We start from the raw sequence: 13,830 nt of genomic DNA, 5'->3' as shown, positions 1-13,830 counted from the left end.
CCTCTCTCACTCCCTCACTCTCTATCTCTCACCCTCTCACTCTCATTCTCTCTCTCAGCCCCTCTCTCAACTTCTCTTTCTATCTCTCTTCCCCTCACTCACTCTCTCTCTCACCCACTCACTCACTCTCCACCTCATCCCTCTCTCTCACCTGACTCTCTCTCTCCCCACCTCGCGTGCCTCTCACTCACGTCCCTCTCTCTCTAGCTCACCTTGTATCTCTCCCTATCTCGTTCTCCCCCTCTTTCTATCTTTCTCTCTCTCTTTCTCCCTCTTGTCCTCTTATCGCACTCTCTCTCTCGATCTCTGACTCTGTCTCATTTCTGTCCCCTCACTCACTCACTCACTTACACTTGGACCTCTCTCTGTCTCTCGTTCGCCATCCTCTCGCCCGTCTCTCTTGCTCACACCTTGCTCTCCCCATCTCTCACCCTTCAATCTCTCTCTCTCCACTCTCTCATTTTCTCCCCATCTCTGCCCCCTCTCTCCCCCACTCTCTCTCTCCCCACTCTCTCTCCCCCGCGCTCTCACCCCTCTCTCCCCCTCCCCTCACTCTCCCTCCCCTCACTCTCCCCCTCTCGACCCACTCTCTCGACCCTCTCTCTCGACCCCTGCACTCGACCCCTTTCTCTCCCGTTCGCTCTCTCTAATCCATTTCTCTCTAACCCCTCTCTCTCCCCTATTTTTTCCTTTCTCTTTACCCTTCTCTTTCTCCTTCTCTTTCCCCTTCTCTCTTCCCTATCTCTCCTGGTACGTCTCCCCAATCTCTCCCAATCTCGCCCCCAATCTCTCCCCCTTATCTCTCCCCCTTATCTCTCCCCTTATCTTTCCGCCCTCTCTCTTCCCCTCTCTCTTCCCTAGCTCTTTCTTCCCCCTCTCTCTCTTTCCGCCACCTCTCTGTCCCCCACCTCTCTCACTTACCTCTCTATCTCCCCCACTTCTCTCTCTCACCACCTCTCTCTCCTCTCTCTCTCCCACTCTCTCTCCCCTCACTCTCTCCCACGCCCTCTGTCCCCCTCTCTCGCCCCCCTCGCCCCCTTCTCTCTCCACCCTCTCTCTTTATCCTTCTCAATTCTCCCGTCTCTCTACCCCTGTCTCTCTACCCCCATCTCTCTCTCTCTCCTCTCTCTCTCTCCACTCTCTCTCCCCTCTCCATCTTCCCTCTTACCTCTCTCCGTCTCTTCTATCTCCATCTCCCACTCTCTTCTCCGCTCTCTCCCCCGCTTTCTGTCTTCCCCTCTGACTTCCCACTCCCCCTTCCTCCCACCCCTCTCTCCCCACCCTCTCTCGCTCCCCCCTCGCTCTCTCCTTCTCTTTCTCCCTCTCTCTCTTTCCCCATCTCTTGCCCCCTCTCTTGCCTCACTCTCTCTCCTTTCTCTTTCTCCCCCTCTCTCTTCCCCTCTCTCTCCCCCTCTCTCTCCCCTCACTCTCTCCCACTCCCTCTGTCCCCCTCTCTAGCCCCCCTCGCCCCCTTCTCTCTCCACCCTCTCTCTTTATCCTTCTCAATTCTCCCGTCTCTCTACCCCTGTCTCTCTACCCCCATCTCTCTCTCTCTCCTCTCTCTCTCTCTCCACTCTCTCTCCCCTCTCCATCTTCCCTCTTACCTCTCTCCGTCTCTTCTATCTCCATCTCCCCCTCTCTTCCCCGCTCTCTCCCCCACTTTCTGTCTTCCCCTCTGTCTTCCCCCCCACTTCCTCCCACCCCTCTCTCCCCACCCTCTCTCGCTCCCCCCCTCGCTCTCTCCCTCTCTTTCTCCCTCTCTCTCTTTCCCCATCTCTTGCCCCCTCTCTTGCCTCACTCTCTCACCTTTCTCTTTCTCCCCTCTCTCTTCCCCTCTCTCTCCCCCTCTCTCCCCTCACTCTCTCCCACTCCCTCTGTCCCCCTCTCTAGCCCCCCTCGCCCCCTTCTCTCTCCACCCTCTCTCTTTATCCTTCTCAATTCTCCCGTCTCTCTACCCCTGTCTCTCTACCCCCATCTCTCTCTCTCTCCTCTCTCTCTCCACTCTCTCTCCCCTCTCCATCTTCCCTCTTACCTCTCTCCGTCTCTTCTATCTCCATCTCCCCCTCTCTTCCCCGCTCTCTCCCCCACTTTCTGTCTTCCCCTCTGTCTTCCCCCCCACTTCCTCCCACCCCTCTCTCCCCACCCTCTCTCGCTCCCCCCCTCGCTCTCTCCCTCTCTTTCTCCCTCTCTCTCTTTCCCCATCTCTTGCCCCCTCTCTTGCCTCACTCTCTCACCTTTCTCTTTCTCCCCTCTCTCTTCCCCTCTCTCTCCCCCTCTCTCTCCCCACTCGCTCTCTCTGCCCCCTGTCTCTCCCCCTCCCTCTCCCCTCCCTCTCTCCCCCTCCCTCTCTCCCCCTCTCTCGCCCCCTCTTTCGACCTCACTCTCACCTCACTCTCCCTCCCCCTCTCACTCCCTCCCTCTCTCCCCCATTCTTTACCCCCTCTCTCCCACCTCTCCCCACATTCTCTACACCCACTCTCTCCCCGCACTCAATCCCCCACTCACTCCCCCACTCTATCTCCCCACCCTCTCTGCCCCCTCTCTCTCGCCTCTCTCTCCCCCCCTCTCCCTCCCCCTCTCTCACACCCTCTCTGTCTCCCTCTTTTACTCGTTCCCCTCTCTCGCACCTCGCTTTCCCACTTGCTCTCACCCCTCTACCTTCCCCTCTCTTTCTCCCCTCTCTCTACCCGTTTCACTCACCTCTCTCTCTCCCCCTACCTTGCCCCCTCTCTCTCCCTATATCTCTCTCCCCCTCCCCCTCTCTCCCCTCTCTCTATCCCCGCTGTCTCCCCCTCTCTCTCCCCCTCTCCCCCCTCTCTCCCCCTCGCTCTCCCCCTCCTCTCTCCGCCCTCGCCCTTGACCCCTCTCCGTTGGTCCTACTCCCCTCTTTTGACCTCCTTCTCTCTGCTCTTCTCTCTCTTCCCCTCTCTCTCTTTCCCCACCTCTCTCACCCCCACCTTTCTCTCACTCACCTCTCTTCTCCCTCACCTCTCTCTCGCCTACATCGCTCCTCCAGCATTGTCTCTCCCCCGCTTCTCTCTCTCTCCCACCACTCTCTCTCCCCGCTCTCGTCACCGTTCCCTCTCTCTCCCTTCTCTCCCCTCTCACTCGCCCTCTCTCTCATCCTCTCTCTCTTCCCCCTCTCTCTCCCCCACCTTCTCTCTCTCCCTCTCTCACCCCCTCACGCCCCCCTATCGCCCGCCTCTCTATCCTCCACTCGCGCCCCCACTCTCCCCTCTCTCTCCTCTCTCTCTCTTCCCCTCTCTCTCTTCCATCTCTCTTTCCCCATCTCTCTCACCCCCACCTCTCTCTCACTCACCTCTCTCCACCACCTCTCTCTCTCGCCTACATCTCTCGCTCCACCACCATTGTCTCTTCTCTGATTCTCTCTCTCCCGTCTCTCTCTCTCCGCTATCGCCCCCTTCCCTCGTACCCTCTCTCTCCCCTCTCTCTCTCCCCTCTCTCTCCCTCTCTCTGTCCCCTCTCTCTCATCTCTCTCTCACCTCTCACTCCCCCCTCTCTCCCCCTCTCTCTCCCCCTCTCTCTCACCCTCTCTCTCACACCCTCTCCCTCCCCACTTCCTCTCTCTCCCTCTCTTTCTCCTCTGTCTCTCTCCCCCTCTCTCCCCCTCTCTCAACCCACTCTCTCTGCCTTCCCTCACTTCCCCTCGTTCTCTCCACTCCCTTCTCTCCCCTCCCTCTCTCCCTCTCTCGCACTCCTCTCTCGACCCCCTCTCTCTCTCTCTGCCCTTCCCTCTGTCCCCTCACTCTGTCTCCTCACTCTCCCTCCACCTCTCATTCCCTCTCACACCCTCGCTCTCCACGCGCTCTCACCCTCTCTCTCTTCCCCCTCTCTCTACCCCTCACTCTCTCTCCCCCTCTCTCTTCACTAACTCTCTCCCCACTCTGTCACCGAACCTTCTCCCCTCTCTCTCCCTCTCTCACTCCGTCTCTCACCCTCTCACTCTCCCCCACTCTATCCCCCACTCTCTCACTCACTCTCTACCCCCTCTCCCACACTCTCTCCCCACAATCACTTCCCCCACTCACTCCCCCCAATCGCCACCCCCTCTCTCTCCACCTCCTCCCTCTCTCTGTCCCCTCTTCCCGACTCTCTCCCATCATTCACTCCCCCATTCTCTCCTCCAGTCTCTCCCCCACACTCCCCCATCTCTCCCCCTCTCTCCCCCTCTCTCTCTCGCCCCTTCTCTCTCCCCCACTCTGTCGCGCCCCCCACTCTCACCCACCAATCTAGCCCCCCTGCTCTCGCCACCACTCTCTCGTCCGCTCTCATTCTCCCCCCTCTCTCTCCACCTCTCCCCTCTCTTCCCGCACCACACTCTCTTTCTCCCTCTATCTCTCCCCCTCTGTCTCCCCCTCACTCTCCCCACTCTCTCTCCCTCTCTCTCACCCCCTCTCTCTCCCTCTCTCTCTCCCCCCTCTCTCTCCCCTTCTCTCTCTCCCCCTCTGTCTCTCTCTCTACCCACTCACTCTCCCTTAGTCACTCTCCCCCACTCTCTCCGCCCTCCTTCTCTCCCCCTCCCTCTATCCCCTTCTCTCTCTCTCGTCTCTCTCCCCTCTATCCCTCCCCTCTCCATCTTCTCTCTCCCCTCTCTTCGACTCCCCTCTCTCCATCTCCCCACTCTCCAACTCCCCCTCTCGCTGCCCACTCGCTCCCCACTCTCTGACTTTCCGCTCTCTCCAGCCTCTCTCACACCCCTCTATCGCCACCTCTTCCCCCTCTCTCCCCCCTCGCCCCTCTCTCTCCCCCTCCCCCTCTCTCCCCACTCGCTCTCCCCCACTCTCTCCCCACCCACTCTGTCTCCCCCTCTCTCTCTCCCCTCCCTCTCCCCCTCTCTCTTTCCCCCTCTCTAGCCCCAATCTCTCGCCCCACTCTATCCCTCTCTCTCACCACCCTCACTCACCTCCACACTCTCCCCATCTCTCTTCTCCCACTTTCCCCCCCAGCGCTCTGTCCCCTCTCTCCTCCTCGCTCTCCCCACCACTCCCTCCCCTCTCTCACCCCCCTTACTCACCTCTACAATCTCCCCATCTCGCTTCCCCACTTTCTCCCCCCGCTCTCTGCCCCATCTCTCCTGCCCTCTCTCCACTCTTTCTCCCCTCGCTCCCCCTCCCTCTCTCTCCCTCTATCGCTCCCATCCACTCCCTCCCCTCTTTCTCCCTCTCTCTCTCACGCCCCTCACACACGCCCACGCTCTCCCCATCTCTCTTCCCCCACTTTCTCCCCCCGCTCTCTGCTCCCACTCTTCCACCCTCTCTCCCCTCTCTCCCACCTCCCTCTCCCTCTCTCCCTTCTCTCTCTCCCCCGAATCTCCCCTCTCTGTCTCCTACTCTCCCGCCTGTAACCCCCGACCCTCTCCTTCCCTCTCCTTCTCTCTCCCCCACTGCCATGCCCCTTCTCCCTTGCCTCCTCCCCTTCCCACTTTCGCCCTCCTTCTCTCGCCCCTATCTCTCTGCCCCTCTCTCTGCTCCTCTCTCTCCCCTCACTCTGTCACATCACTCTCCCTCCCTCTCTCACTCCCTCCCTCTCTCACCGCCTCTCTTCCCCTTCTCTCTCCCACTCTCTCTCCCCCTCTCTCCCCTCCCTGTCTCTCTTCCCCCTCTCTATCTCTCTCTACAGCCTGTCTCTCTTCCCTCTCTCTCCCCACTCTCCCTCTCCTCTCTCTCCTTCTCTCTCCCCTTCTCTCTAACGTCTCTCTCAGCGCCTCTCTCAGCACCTCTCTCTCGCACCCCCTCTCTCTATCCCTTTCTCTCTCTCTCCCCTCTCTCTCTTCACTAAATCTCTCCCCCACTCTGTCACCTAACTCTCTCCCACTCTCTCTCACTCCCTCCCTCCCTAAACCTCTCCCTCCACCCCACTCTCTCTCCCCCCACTCTCTCCCCACTTCGTCTCCCCACTCACTCCCCCATTCTCTCTCCCTCCACTCTCCCCCCCGACTTCCTTCCCCCACTCTCTCTCCCCACTCTCTCTCTCCTCTCTCTCTCCCCTCTCTCTCTCTCTCAATTCTCTGTCCCCTCTCTCTGTCTCCCTCCCTCTGTCCACCTCACTCTCTCCCCCTGGCTGTCTTCTCTCTCTCCCTTCGAATCTCCCCTCTCGGTCTCCTACTCCCGCCTGTAACCCCTCTCTCCTCTCCCCTTCTCTCCCCCTCCCTCTCCCATCTCTCTCTAACCACTCTCTCTACCCCCATCTCTCCGTCGCTCTCATCGTCTGTCTCCCCTTCTCTCTCCCCCTCCCTCTTCCCTCTCTCTCCACCTTTCACTCCTCCACTCTCTCCCCCCACTCTCTCTCCCCCACTCTCTCTCCCCTCTCTCTCTCCCCTCTCTCTCCCCTCTCTCTCCCTCCATTCTCTGTCCCTCTCTCTCTGTCTCCCTCCCTCTGTCTGCTTCACTCTCTCCCCGCCGACTCTCCCCTCTCTGTCTCCTACTCTCCCGCCTGTAACCCCTCTCTCCTCTCCCCTTCTCTCCCCCTCCCTCTCCCCTCTCTCTCTAACTACTCTCTCATCCCCTCTCTATACCCCCATCTCTCTTTACCCTGCTCACCCTCTCTCTCTACTCCTCAAAATCTCTCTCTCCCCTCGCTTTTCACTAACTCTGTCGCCTAAATCTCTCGCCTCTCTCTCTCTCCGTCTCTCACTCCCTACCTCTCTCACCCTCTCACTCTCCTCTCTCTCTCCCCCCACTCTTACCCTCTTTCTGTCCCCCTCTCTCCACCTCCCTCGCCCCCTTTCTCTCCTTACCACTCTCTCTCCCTGTCTCTCCCCCTCTCCCCGTCGCTCTCATTGTCTCTCTCCCCTTCTCTCTCCCCTCTCTCTCCCCCTCTATCTCCACCTCTCACTCCCCCACTCTCTTCCCCCGCTCTCACCCCCTCTTTGTTGGCCTCTCTCCCCCTCCCTCGCACCTTCCTCTCCCTCCCCCTCTCTCGCCCCGTCACTCTCCCCCTCTCACTCTCCTCTCTCTCTCCCCTACTCTCTCCCCATCCACCTCCCCTCTCTCTCACCCCACTCTCACCCCCTTTCTGTCCCCGCTCTCTCTCCCCCCCTCTCTCCCCCCATGTCTGCCCCCTCTCTCTCACCCCCGGCTCTCTCACCCCGCTCTCTCACCACCCGCCCACCCCTCTCTCTCCCTCTCTATCTCCCCTCCATCTCTCCCGTGCACGTTCCTCTCCCTTCCCCCCTCTCGCCCTGTCTTTCCCCCTCCCTCTCCTCTCTCTCTTTCCCCTCTCTCTCCCCATCTCTCTCCCCCCACTCTCTCCCCCTCTCGCTCCCCCACTGTCTGCCCCCTCTCTCTCACCCCCAGCTCTTTCACCCCGCTCTCTCACCACCCTCACTCCCCCTCTCTCCCTCTCTCTCTCCCCCTCCTTCTCTCCCCCTCTCTCTCCCTCTCACTCTCCCGCTCTCTCTTCCCCCCTTTTTCTCCCACTCCCTCTCTCTTCCCCCTCTCTCCCCTCTCTCGACCCTCTCTCGCCCCCTTTCTCTCTCCCCCTCTCACCCCCTGTCTCTCCCGCCTCTCCCCGTCGCTCTACCCATTTCTCTCCCCTCTCCCCCCTCTTTCCCCCTCTCTCCCCCTCTCTCGCCCCCCACTCTCTCCCCCTCTCTCTAACACCCCGCTGTCTTAGTACCGCCCTCTCACCCCCTCTCTCTCACCTCCCTCTCTCCCCCTCTCTTTCTCTCTCTCGTCCTTTCTCTCCCCCTCTATCGCTCCCCCTCTCTCTCTCCCTCTCACTCTCCCGCGCTCTCTTCCGCCTTTCCCTCCATACTCTCTCTCTCTGCCCCCTATCTCCCCTGTCTCTCTCCCCTCTCTCTCCCTGATCTCTCTTCCCCCTATTTCTCCTCACTCTCTCTCACTGCCCCCTCTCTCTCCCCTCTCTCTACCCTCTCTCTCTCGCATCCTCTAACTCCCCCCCTCTCTCCTTTCTCTCACCCCCTTTCTGTCCCGTCTCTCCACCTCCCTCGCCCCCTTCATCTCCCTCCTCCTTTCTCTCTCCCCTCTCTCTCTCTCCCCCTCTCTCTCCCCTCTCGTTCCCCCTCAGTCTCCACCTCTCTCTCCCCCTCTCTCTCACCTCCGCGCTCTCATTCCCGCTCTCTCGCTCCCTCTCCCCCCTCTCTCTCCCCTCTCTCTCCCCTGCTCTCTGCCCCCTCTCTCATTCCCCGCTCTTTCGCCCCCACTCGCTCACCCACCCCCGCTCTCTCGTCTCCTCTCTCCCTTCTCTCACTCTTACTCTCTCTCTCCCCCTCTATCTCCCCCTCTCTCTCTATCCCTCTCACTCTCCCGCTCACTCTTCCTCCTTTCTCTCCACACTGTCTCTCTCTGCCCCCTCTCTCTCCACCTCTTTCTCCCCCTTCTCCCCCTCTCTCACCCCCCTCTCTCAGTCCCCTGTCTCGCTCCCTCTCTCTCACCCACCTGTCTCGCCCCACTCTCTCGCCACCCACTCTTGCCCTCGCTCTTGTCCCTTCTCTCGACGCCTCTCGCTCTTCCCGTCTCTCCACCCTCTCTCTATCCCCTCCCTCTCCCCCTCACTCTACCCCTCTCTCTTGCACTCTCACTCTCTCCCTCTCTCTCTCCAGCTGTTTCTCCCCTCTCTCTCACCCCATCTCGCCCCATTGCTCGCTTCTCACACCCTCACTCGTGCGCCCTCTCTCCCCTCTCTCTCCCTCTCACTCTCCCAGTCTCTCTCCCCATCTCCCCCGCCCCATCCCTCTCCCCTCGTTCTCCCCGCGCTCTGTCTCCCCACTCTCACCCCCATTCTGTCCCCCTCTCTTCAACACCCTCGCTCCTTCCTCTCCATCCCCCTCTCTCTCCCCGTCTCCCCCCTCTTTCCCGTCACTCTCCCCGTCTCCCCCTCTCCCCCTCTCTCTCGCCTTCTCTCTCTCCCTCTCTCTCTCCCACCCATTCCCTCCCTTCTCTCTCACACCCATTCCCTCCCCTCTCTCTCTCCCTCTCTCTCTCACCCCCCTCACTCACCCCCAACACTCTCCCCATCTCTCTTCCCCCACTTTCTCCCCTCGCTCTCTGCCCCCTCTCTCCCGCCCTCTCTCCCCTCTCTCTCCCTCCCTGTCTCTCCCCTTCTCTCTCGCCTCTCCCTCTCACCGTCTCTCTCATTCTCACTCCCCCTCTCCCTTGCCCCTTCTCCCTTGCCTCCTCTCCTTCCCACTTTCGCCCTCCGTCTCTCGCCCCTATCTCTCTGCCCCTCTCTGTGTCACCTCACTCTCCCTCCCTCACTCACTCCCTCCTTCTCCCCTTCTCTTCCCCTCCCTGCCTCTCTTCTCCCTCTCTGTCTCTCTCTACCGCCTCTCTCTCTTCCCCCTCTCGCCCCCCCCTCCCCTTATCTCTACCGTCTCTCTCAGCCCCTCTCTCGGCACCTCTCTCACGCACCCCATCTCGCTACCTCTGACTCTCTCTCTCTCTCCCCTCTCTCTTCACTAACTCTCTCCCCTACTCTGTCACCCACTCTCTCTCCCCTCCTTCTCTCCCCCTCTCTCTCTTCGCCTCTCTCTCTCCCTCCACTCCCTCTCCCACTCTCTCTTCCCCACTCTCTCTCCCCTCTCTCTCACTCCCTCCCTCCCTAACCCGCTCCCTCCTCCACTCTCTCTCCCCTCTCTCTCTCCCCCCTCTCTCCAACCCCTCTCTCTCCCCTCTATCTCCCTCTCTCTCTCTCGATTTTCTCTCCCCTCCCTCTGTCCCCCTCCCTCTGGCCCTCTCCCTCTGTCCCTCACTCTATCCTCTGTCTCTCGACCCCGAAACTCCCCTCTCTCTCCCCCACTCTCCCCCTCTCTCTCTCCCCCTCTCTCTCCCACCATTCTCTGTCCCCGTCCCTCTGTCCCCCTCCATCTGGCCATCTCCCTCTGTCCCCCACTCTCTCCTTCTCTCTCCACCCGACTGTCCCCTCTCTCTCCCCGACTCTCCCCCCTCTAACTCCTCTCTCCCCTCCCCTTCTGTCCACCCTCCCTCTCCACCTCTCTCCCTCCCGCACTCTCTCTCCCCTCCCTCTCTCCCCCTCTCTCTCTCCCCTCTCTCTCCCCCACTCTCCCCCACTCTCCCTCTCCCCCTCCCTCTCCCCTCTCTCTACCCCACTCTCCCCACTCTCCCTCTCCCCCTCTCTCTCTCCCCTCTCTATCTCCCCCTCTATCTCTCTCTCGATTCTCTGTCCCCCTCCCTCTGGCCCCTCCCTCTGTCCCCCACTCTCTCCTCTCTCTTTCCACCCCGACACTCCCCTCTCTCTCCTCCAATCTCTCCCTCTCTCTCCCCCTCTCTCCCCCTCTCTCTCTCTCTCCCTGCATTCTATGTCCGCCTCCCTCTGGCCACCTCCCTCTGTCCCCCTCTCTCTCTCCTTCTCTCTCCCCCGACTTTCCCCTCTCTCCCCCACTCCCCCTCTATCCCCTCTCTGCCTTCCCCTTCTTTCCACCCTCCCTCTCTTCCTCTCTTCCTCTCTCCCTCCCCCACTCTCACCCCACTCTCCCTCGCACTGTTTCTCCCCACTCTCTCCCCACTCTCTCCCTCACTCTCTCCCCACACTCTCTCCCCACCTTCTCTCCCCCTCTCTCTCTGCCCCTCTGTCTCTCCCTCCACTCTCTGTCCACCTCCCTCTTCCACATCCCTCTGTCTGCCTCTCTCCCCTCTCTCTCCCCCAATTCTCCCCTCTCTCTCCCCCACTCTCACCCTCCCTCCCTCTCCCCTCTCTCTACCCCATTTTTCTCACCTCCTCTCTCTATCCCCTCTCTCTTCCCACTCTCTCTTCCCCCACTCTCTCCCCTCTTTCTCTCCCCTCTCTGTCCCCCGCTCTCACCCTCTTTCTGTCCCCCCTCTCTCACACCCCCACGCACCTTCCTGTCCCTCCCCCTCTCTCGCCTCATCACTCTCCCCCTCTCACTCTCCTCTCTCTCTCCCCCACTCTCTCGCCATCTCTCTCCCCTCTCTCTGTCCCCCGCTCTCACCCTCTTTCTGTCCCCCTCTCTCACACCCCCACGCACCTTCCTCTCCCTCCCCCTCTCTCGCCTCATCACTCTCCCCCTCTCACTCTCCTCTCTCTCTCCCCACTCTCTCGCCATCTCTCTCCCCTCTCTCTCCCCCCGCTCTCACCCTCTTTCTGTCCCCCTCTCTCACACCCCACGCACCTTCCTGTCCCTCCCCCTCTCTCGCCTCATCACTCTCCCCTCTCACTCTCCTCTCTCTCTCCCCCACTCTCTCGCCATCTCTCTCCCCTCTCTCTCCCCCGCTCTCACCCTCTTTCTGTCCCCCCACTCTCACCCTCCCTCGCAACTTCCTCTCCCTACCCCTCTCTCTCACCGTCTCTCCCGCTCTCCCTGTCGATCTCCCCGTCTATCTCCCCTCTCTCTGCCCTCTCTCTCCCCCACTCTCCCCCCTCTAACTCCTCTCTCACCCTCCCCTTCTCTCCACCCTCCCTCTCCTCCTCTCTCCCTCCCCACTCTCTCTCCGCACTGTTTCTCCCCACTCTCTCTCCCCACTCTCTCCCTCACTCTCTCCCCACACTCTCTCTCCCTCCTTCTCTCCCCTCTCTCTCTCCCCTCTCTCTCTCTCCCCCTCCACTCTCTGTCCCCCACCCTCTTCCCCCTCTATGTCTGCCTCTCTCTCCCCCCACTCTCCCCTCTTTCTACCCCATTCTCACCCTCTCTCCCTCTCCCCCTCCCTCTCCCCTCTCTCTACCCCACTCTCTCACCTCCTCTCTCAATCCCGTCTCTCTCTACCCCTCAAACTCTCTCTCCCCCTCTCACTCTTCACTATCTCTGTCGCCTAAATCTCTCCCCTCTCTCTCCCTCTCACACTCCCTCCCTCTCTCACCCTCTCACTCTCCCCTCTCTCTCCCCGCGCTCTCTCCCCCTCTCTGTCCCCCTCTCTCCACCTCCCTCGCCCCTTCCTCTCCCTCCCCCTCTCTCTCCCCGTCTCCCCCTTCCCGTCTCTCTCCCCCTCTGTCTCCCCCTCCTCTCCCCCCTCCCTTTCCCCCACTCTTCTCCACTCTCCCCCATCTCTTTCTGCCACTCTCTCCCCGTCCGTCTCCCCCATCACTCCCCCTCTCTCTCCATCCATCTCCCACCCTCGCCTCTCTCTTCCCACTCTCTCTTCCCCCACTCTCTCCCCTCTTTCTCCCCTCTCTCTCCCCCGCCCTCACCGTCTTTCTGTCCCCCCCTCTCACCCTCCCTCGCACTTTCCTCTCCCTCCCCCTCTCTCTCACCGTCTCTCCCCCCCTCCCTGTCGCTCTCCCCGTCTCTCTCCCCCTCTCTCCCCCCTCCCTCTCCCATCTCTCTCTCCCCCTCTCTCTCCCCCTCTCTCTCCCCTCTCTCTTTCGCCACTCTCTCCCCCTCTCTCTCGCCCTCCCGTCTCTCTTCCCCCTCGCTACCTCTCTCTCTCTGCCGCCTCTATCTCTTCCTCCTCGCTCCACACCCCTCTCACCCCTCTCTCCCCCTCTCCGCTCCTCTCTCCCCTTCTCTCTACCGTCTCTCTCTCACCCCCTCTCTCTACACCTCTCTCTCTCTCACCAACTCTCTCTCTACACCTCACTCTCTCTCTCCCCCTTTCTCTTCACTAACTCTCCCCCCACTATGTCACCTAAATCTCTCTCCTCTCTCACACTCCCTCCCTCCCTAACCGTCTCCCTCCCCCAATCTCACCCCCACTCTCTCCCCGCACTCTCTCTCCCCACTCTATCCCCCACGCTGTCCCACACTCTCTCTCCCCCTCCCTCTCTCCCCCTCTCTCTCCCCCTCTCTCTCTCACTCCACTCTCTGTCCCCTTCCTTCTGTCCAACTCTCTCTCCTCTCTGTCCCCCACTCTCCCCTTTCTCCGCCTCCCCTTCTCTCCGCCTCCCTCCCCCTCTCTCTCTATACCCGACTCTCTCACCACATCTCTCTACCCTCTCTCTCTCTACCCTGCTCACCCCCTCTCTCGACTCCCAATCTCTCTCTCTCCCCTTCTCTCTTCCCTAACTCTCTCTCCCATTCTGTCGCCTAAATCTCTCCCACTCTCACTCCCTGCCTCTCTCATGCTCTCACTCTCTCCTCTCTCACCCCCACTCTCTTTCCCCCCTCTCTCCCCCACTCTCTTCACCCACTCTCACACCATCTCTCTCCCCTTTCTCTCTCGCCCTCTCTCTCGTCCCCCTCTCTCTCCCCCATCTCTCCACTCTCTCTCCCCTCCCTCTCTCACAATCTCACTTTCATCCTCTCTCTTTCCCACTCTTTCTCTATTGTCTCCCCCAATCTCACTCCCCCTCTTCCTCTCCTCCTTTCTCTGCCCCCTTCTCTCCCCACGCCCCCTGTCTTTCCCCTTTTCCCAACCACCACTCTCACCCTCACTCTCTCCCCCACCCTCTCCCCCCTCTCTTTCCCCCCTCTCGCCTCTCCTTCTCACCTCTCTCTATCACCCTTTCTCTCTCCTCCCACTCTCTCCCCTCTGTCTCACCCCTCTCTCTCCCCACCTTCCTTTCCCCCCTCTCTGTCCTCTCTCTCTCACCCCCTCTCTCTCCTCCACTCTCTCCCCCCACTCTCTCTGCCCCACACTCTCTCCCCCTCTCTCTCCCACTCTCTCTCTCCCCCTCTTTCACCCCTCTCTCCAGCCTCTCTCTCCCCTCTCTCTCTCACCCCTTCTCTCTCCCGTCTCTCTCTCTCCCCTACTCTCTACCCCTCTCTATCCCCCTCTCTCCAACCCTCTCTCTCCCCTTCTCTCCCCCCCACGTCTCTCCACATCTCTCTCCCCCGTCTCTCTACTCTCCTCTCTCTTCCCCCTTTCTTTCCCTCCCTCTGTCTCTCTCCCCTCTCTCTCTCTAACCTCTCTTGCGATCCCTCTCCCCTCCCCAACT

The sequence above is a fragment of the Chiloscyllium punctatum genome, chromosome 17, assembly GCF_047496795.1.
Source record: "Chiloscyllium punctatum isolate Juve2018m chromosome 17, sChiPun1.3, whole genome shotgun sequence".
NCBI classification, from domain to species: Eukaryota; Metazoa; Chordata; class Chondrichthyes; order Orectolobiformes; family Hemiscylliidae; genus Chiloscyllium; species Chiloscyllium punctatum.
Note: the sequence above shows the minus strand (reverse complement) of the source record.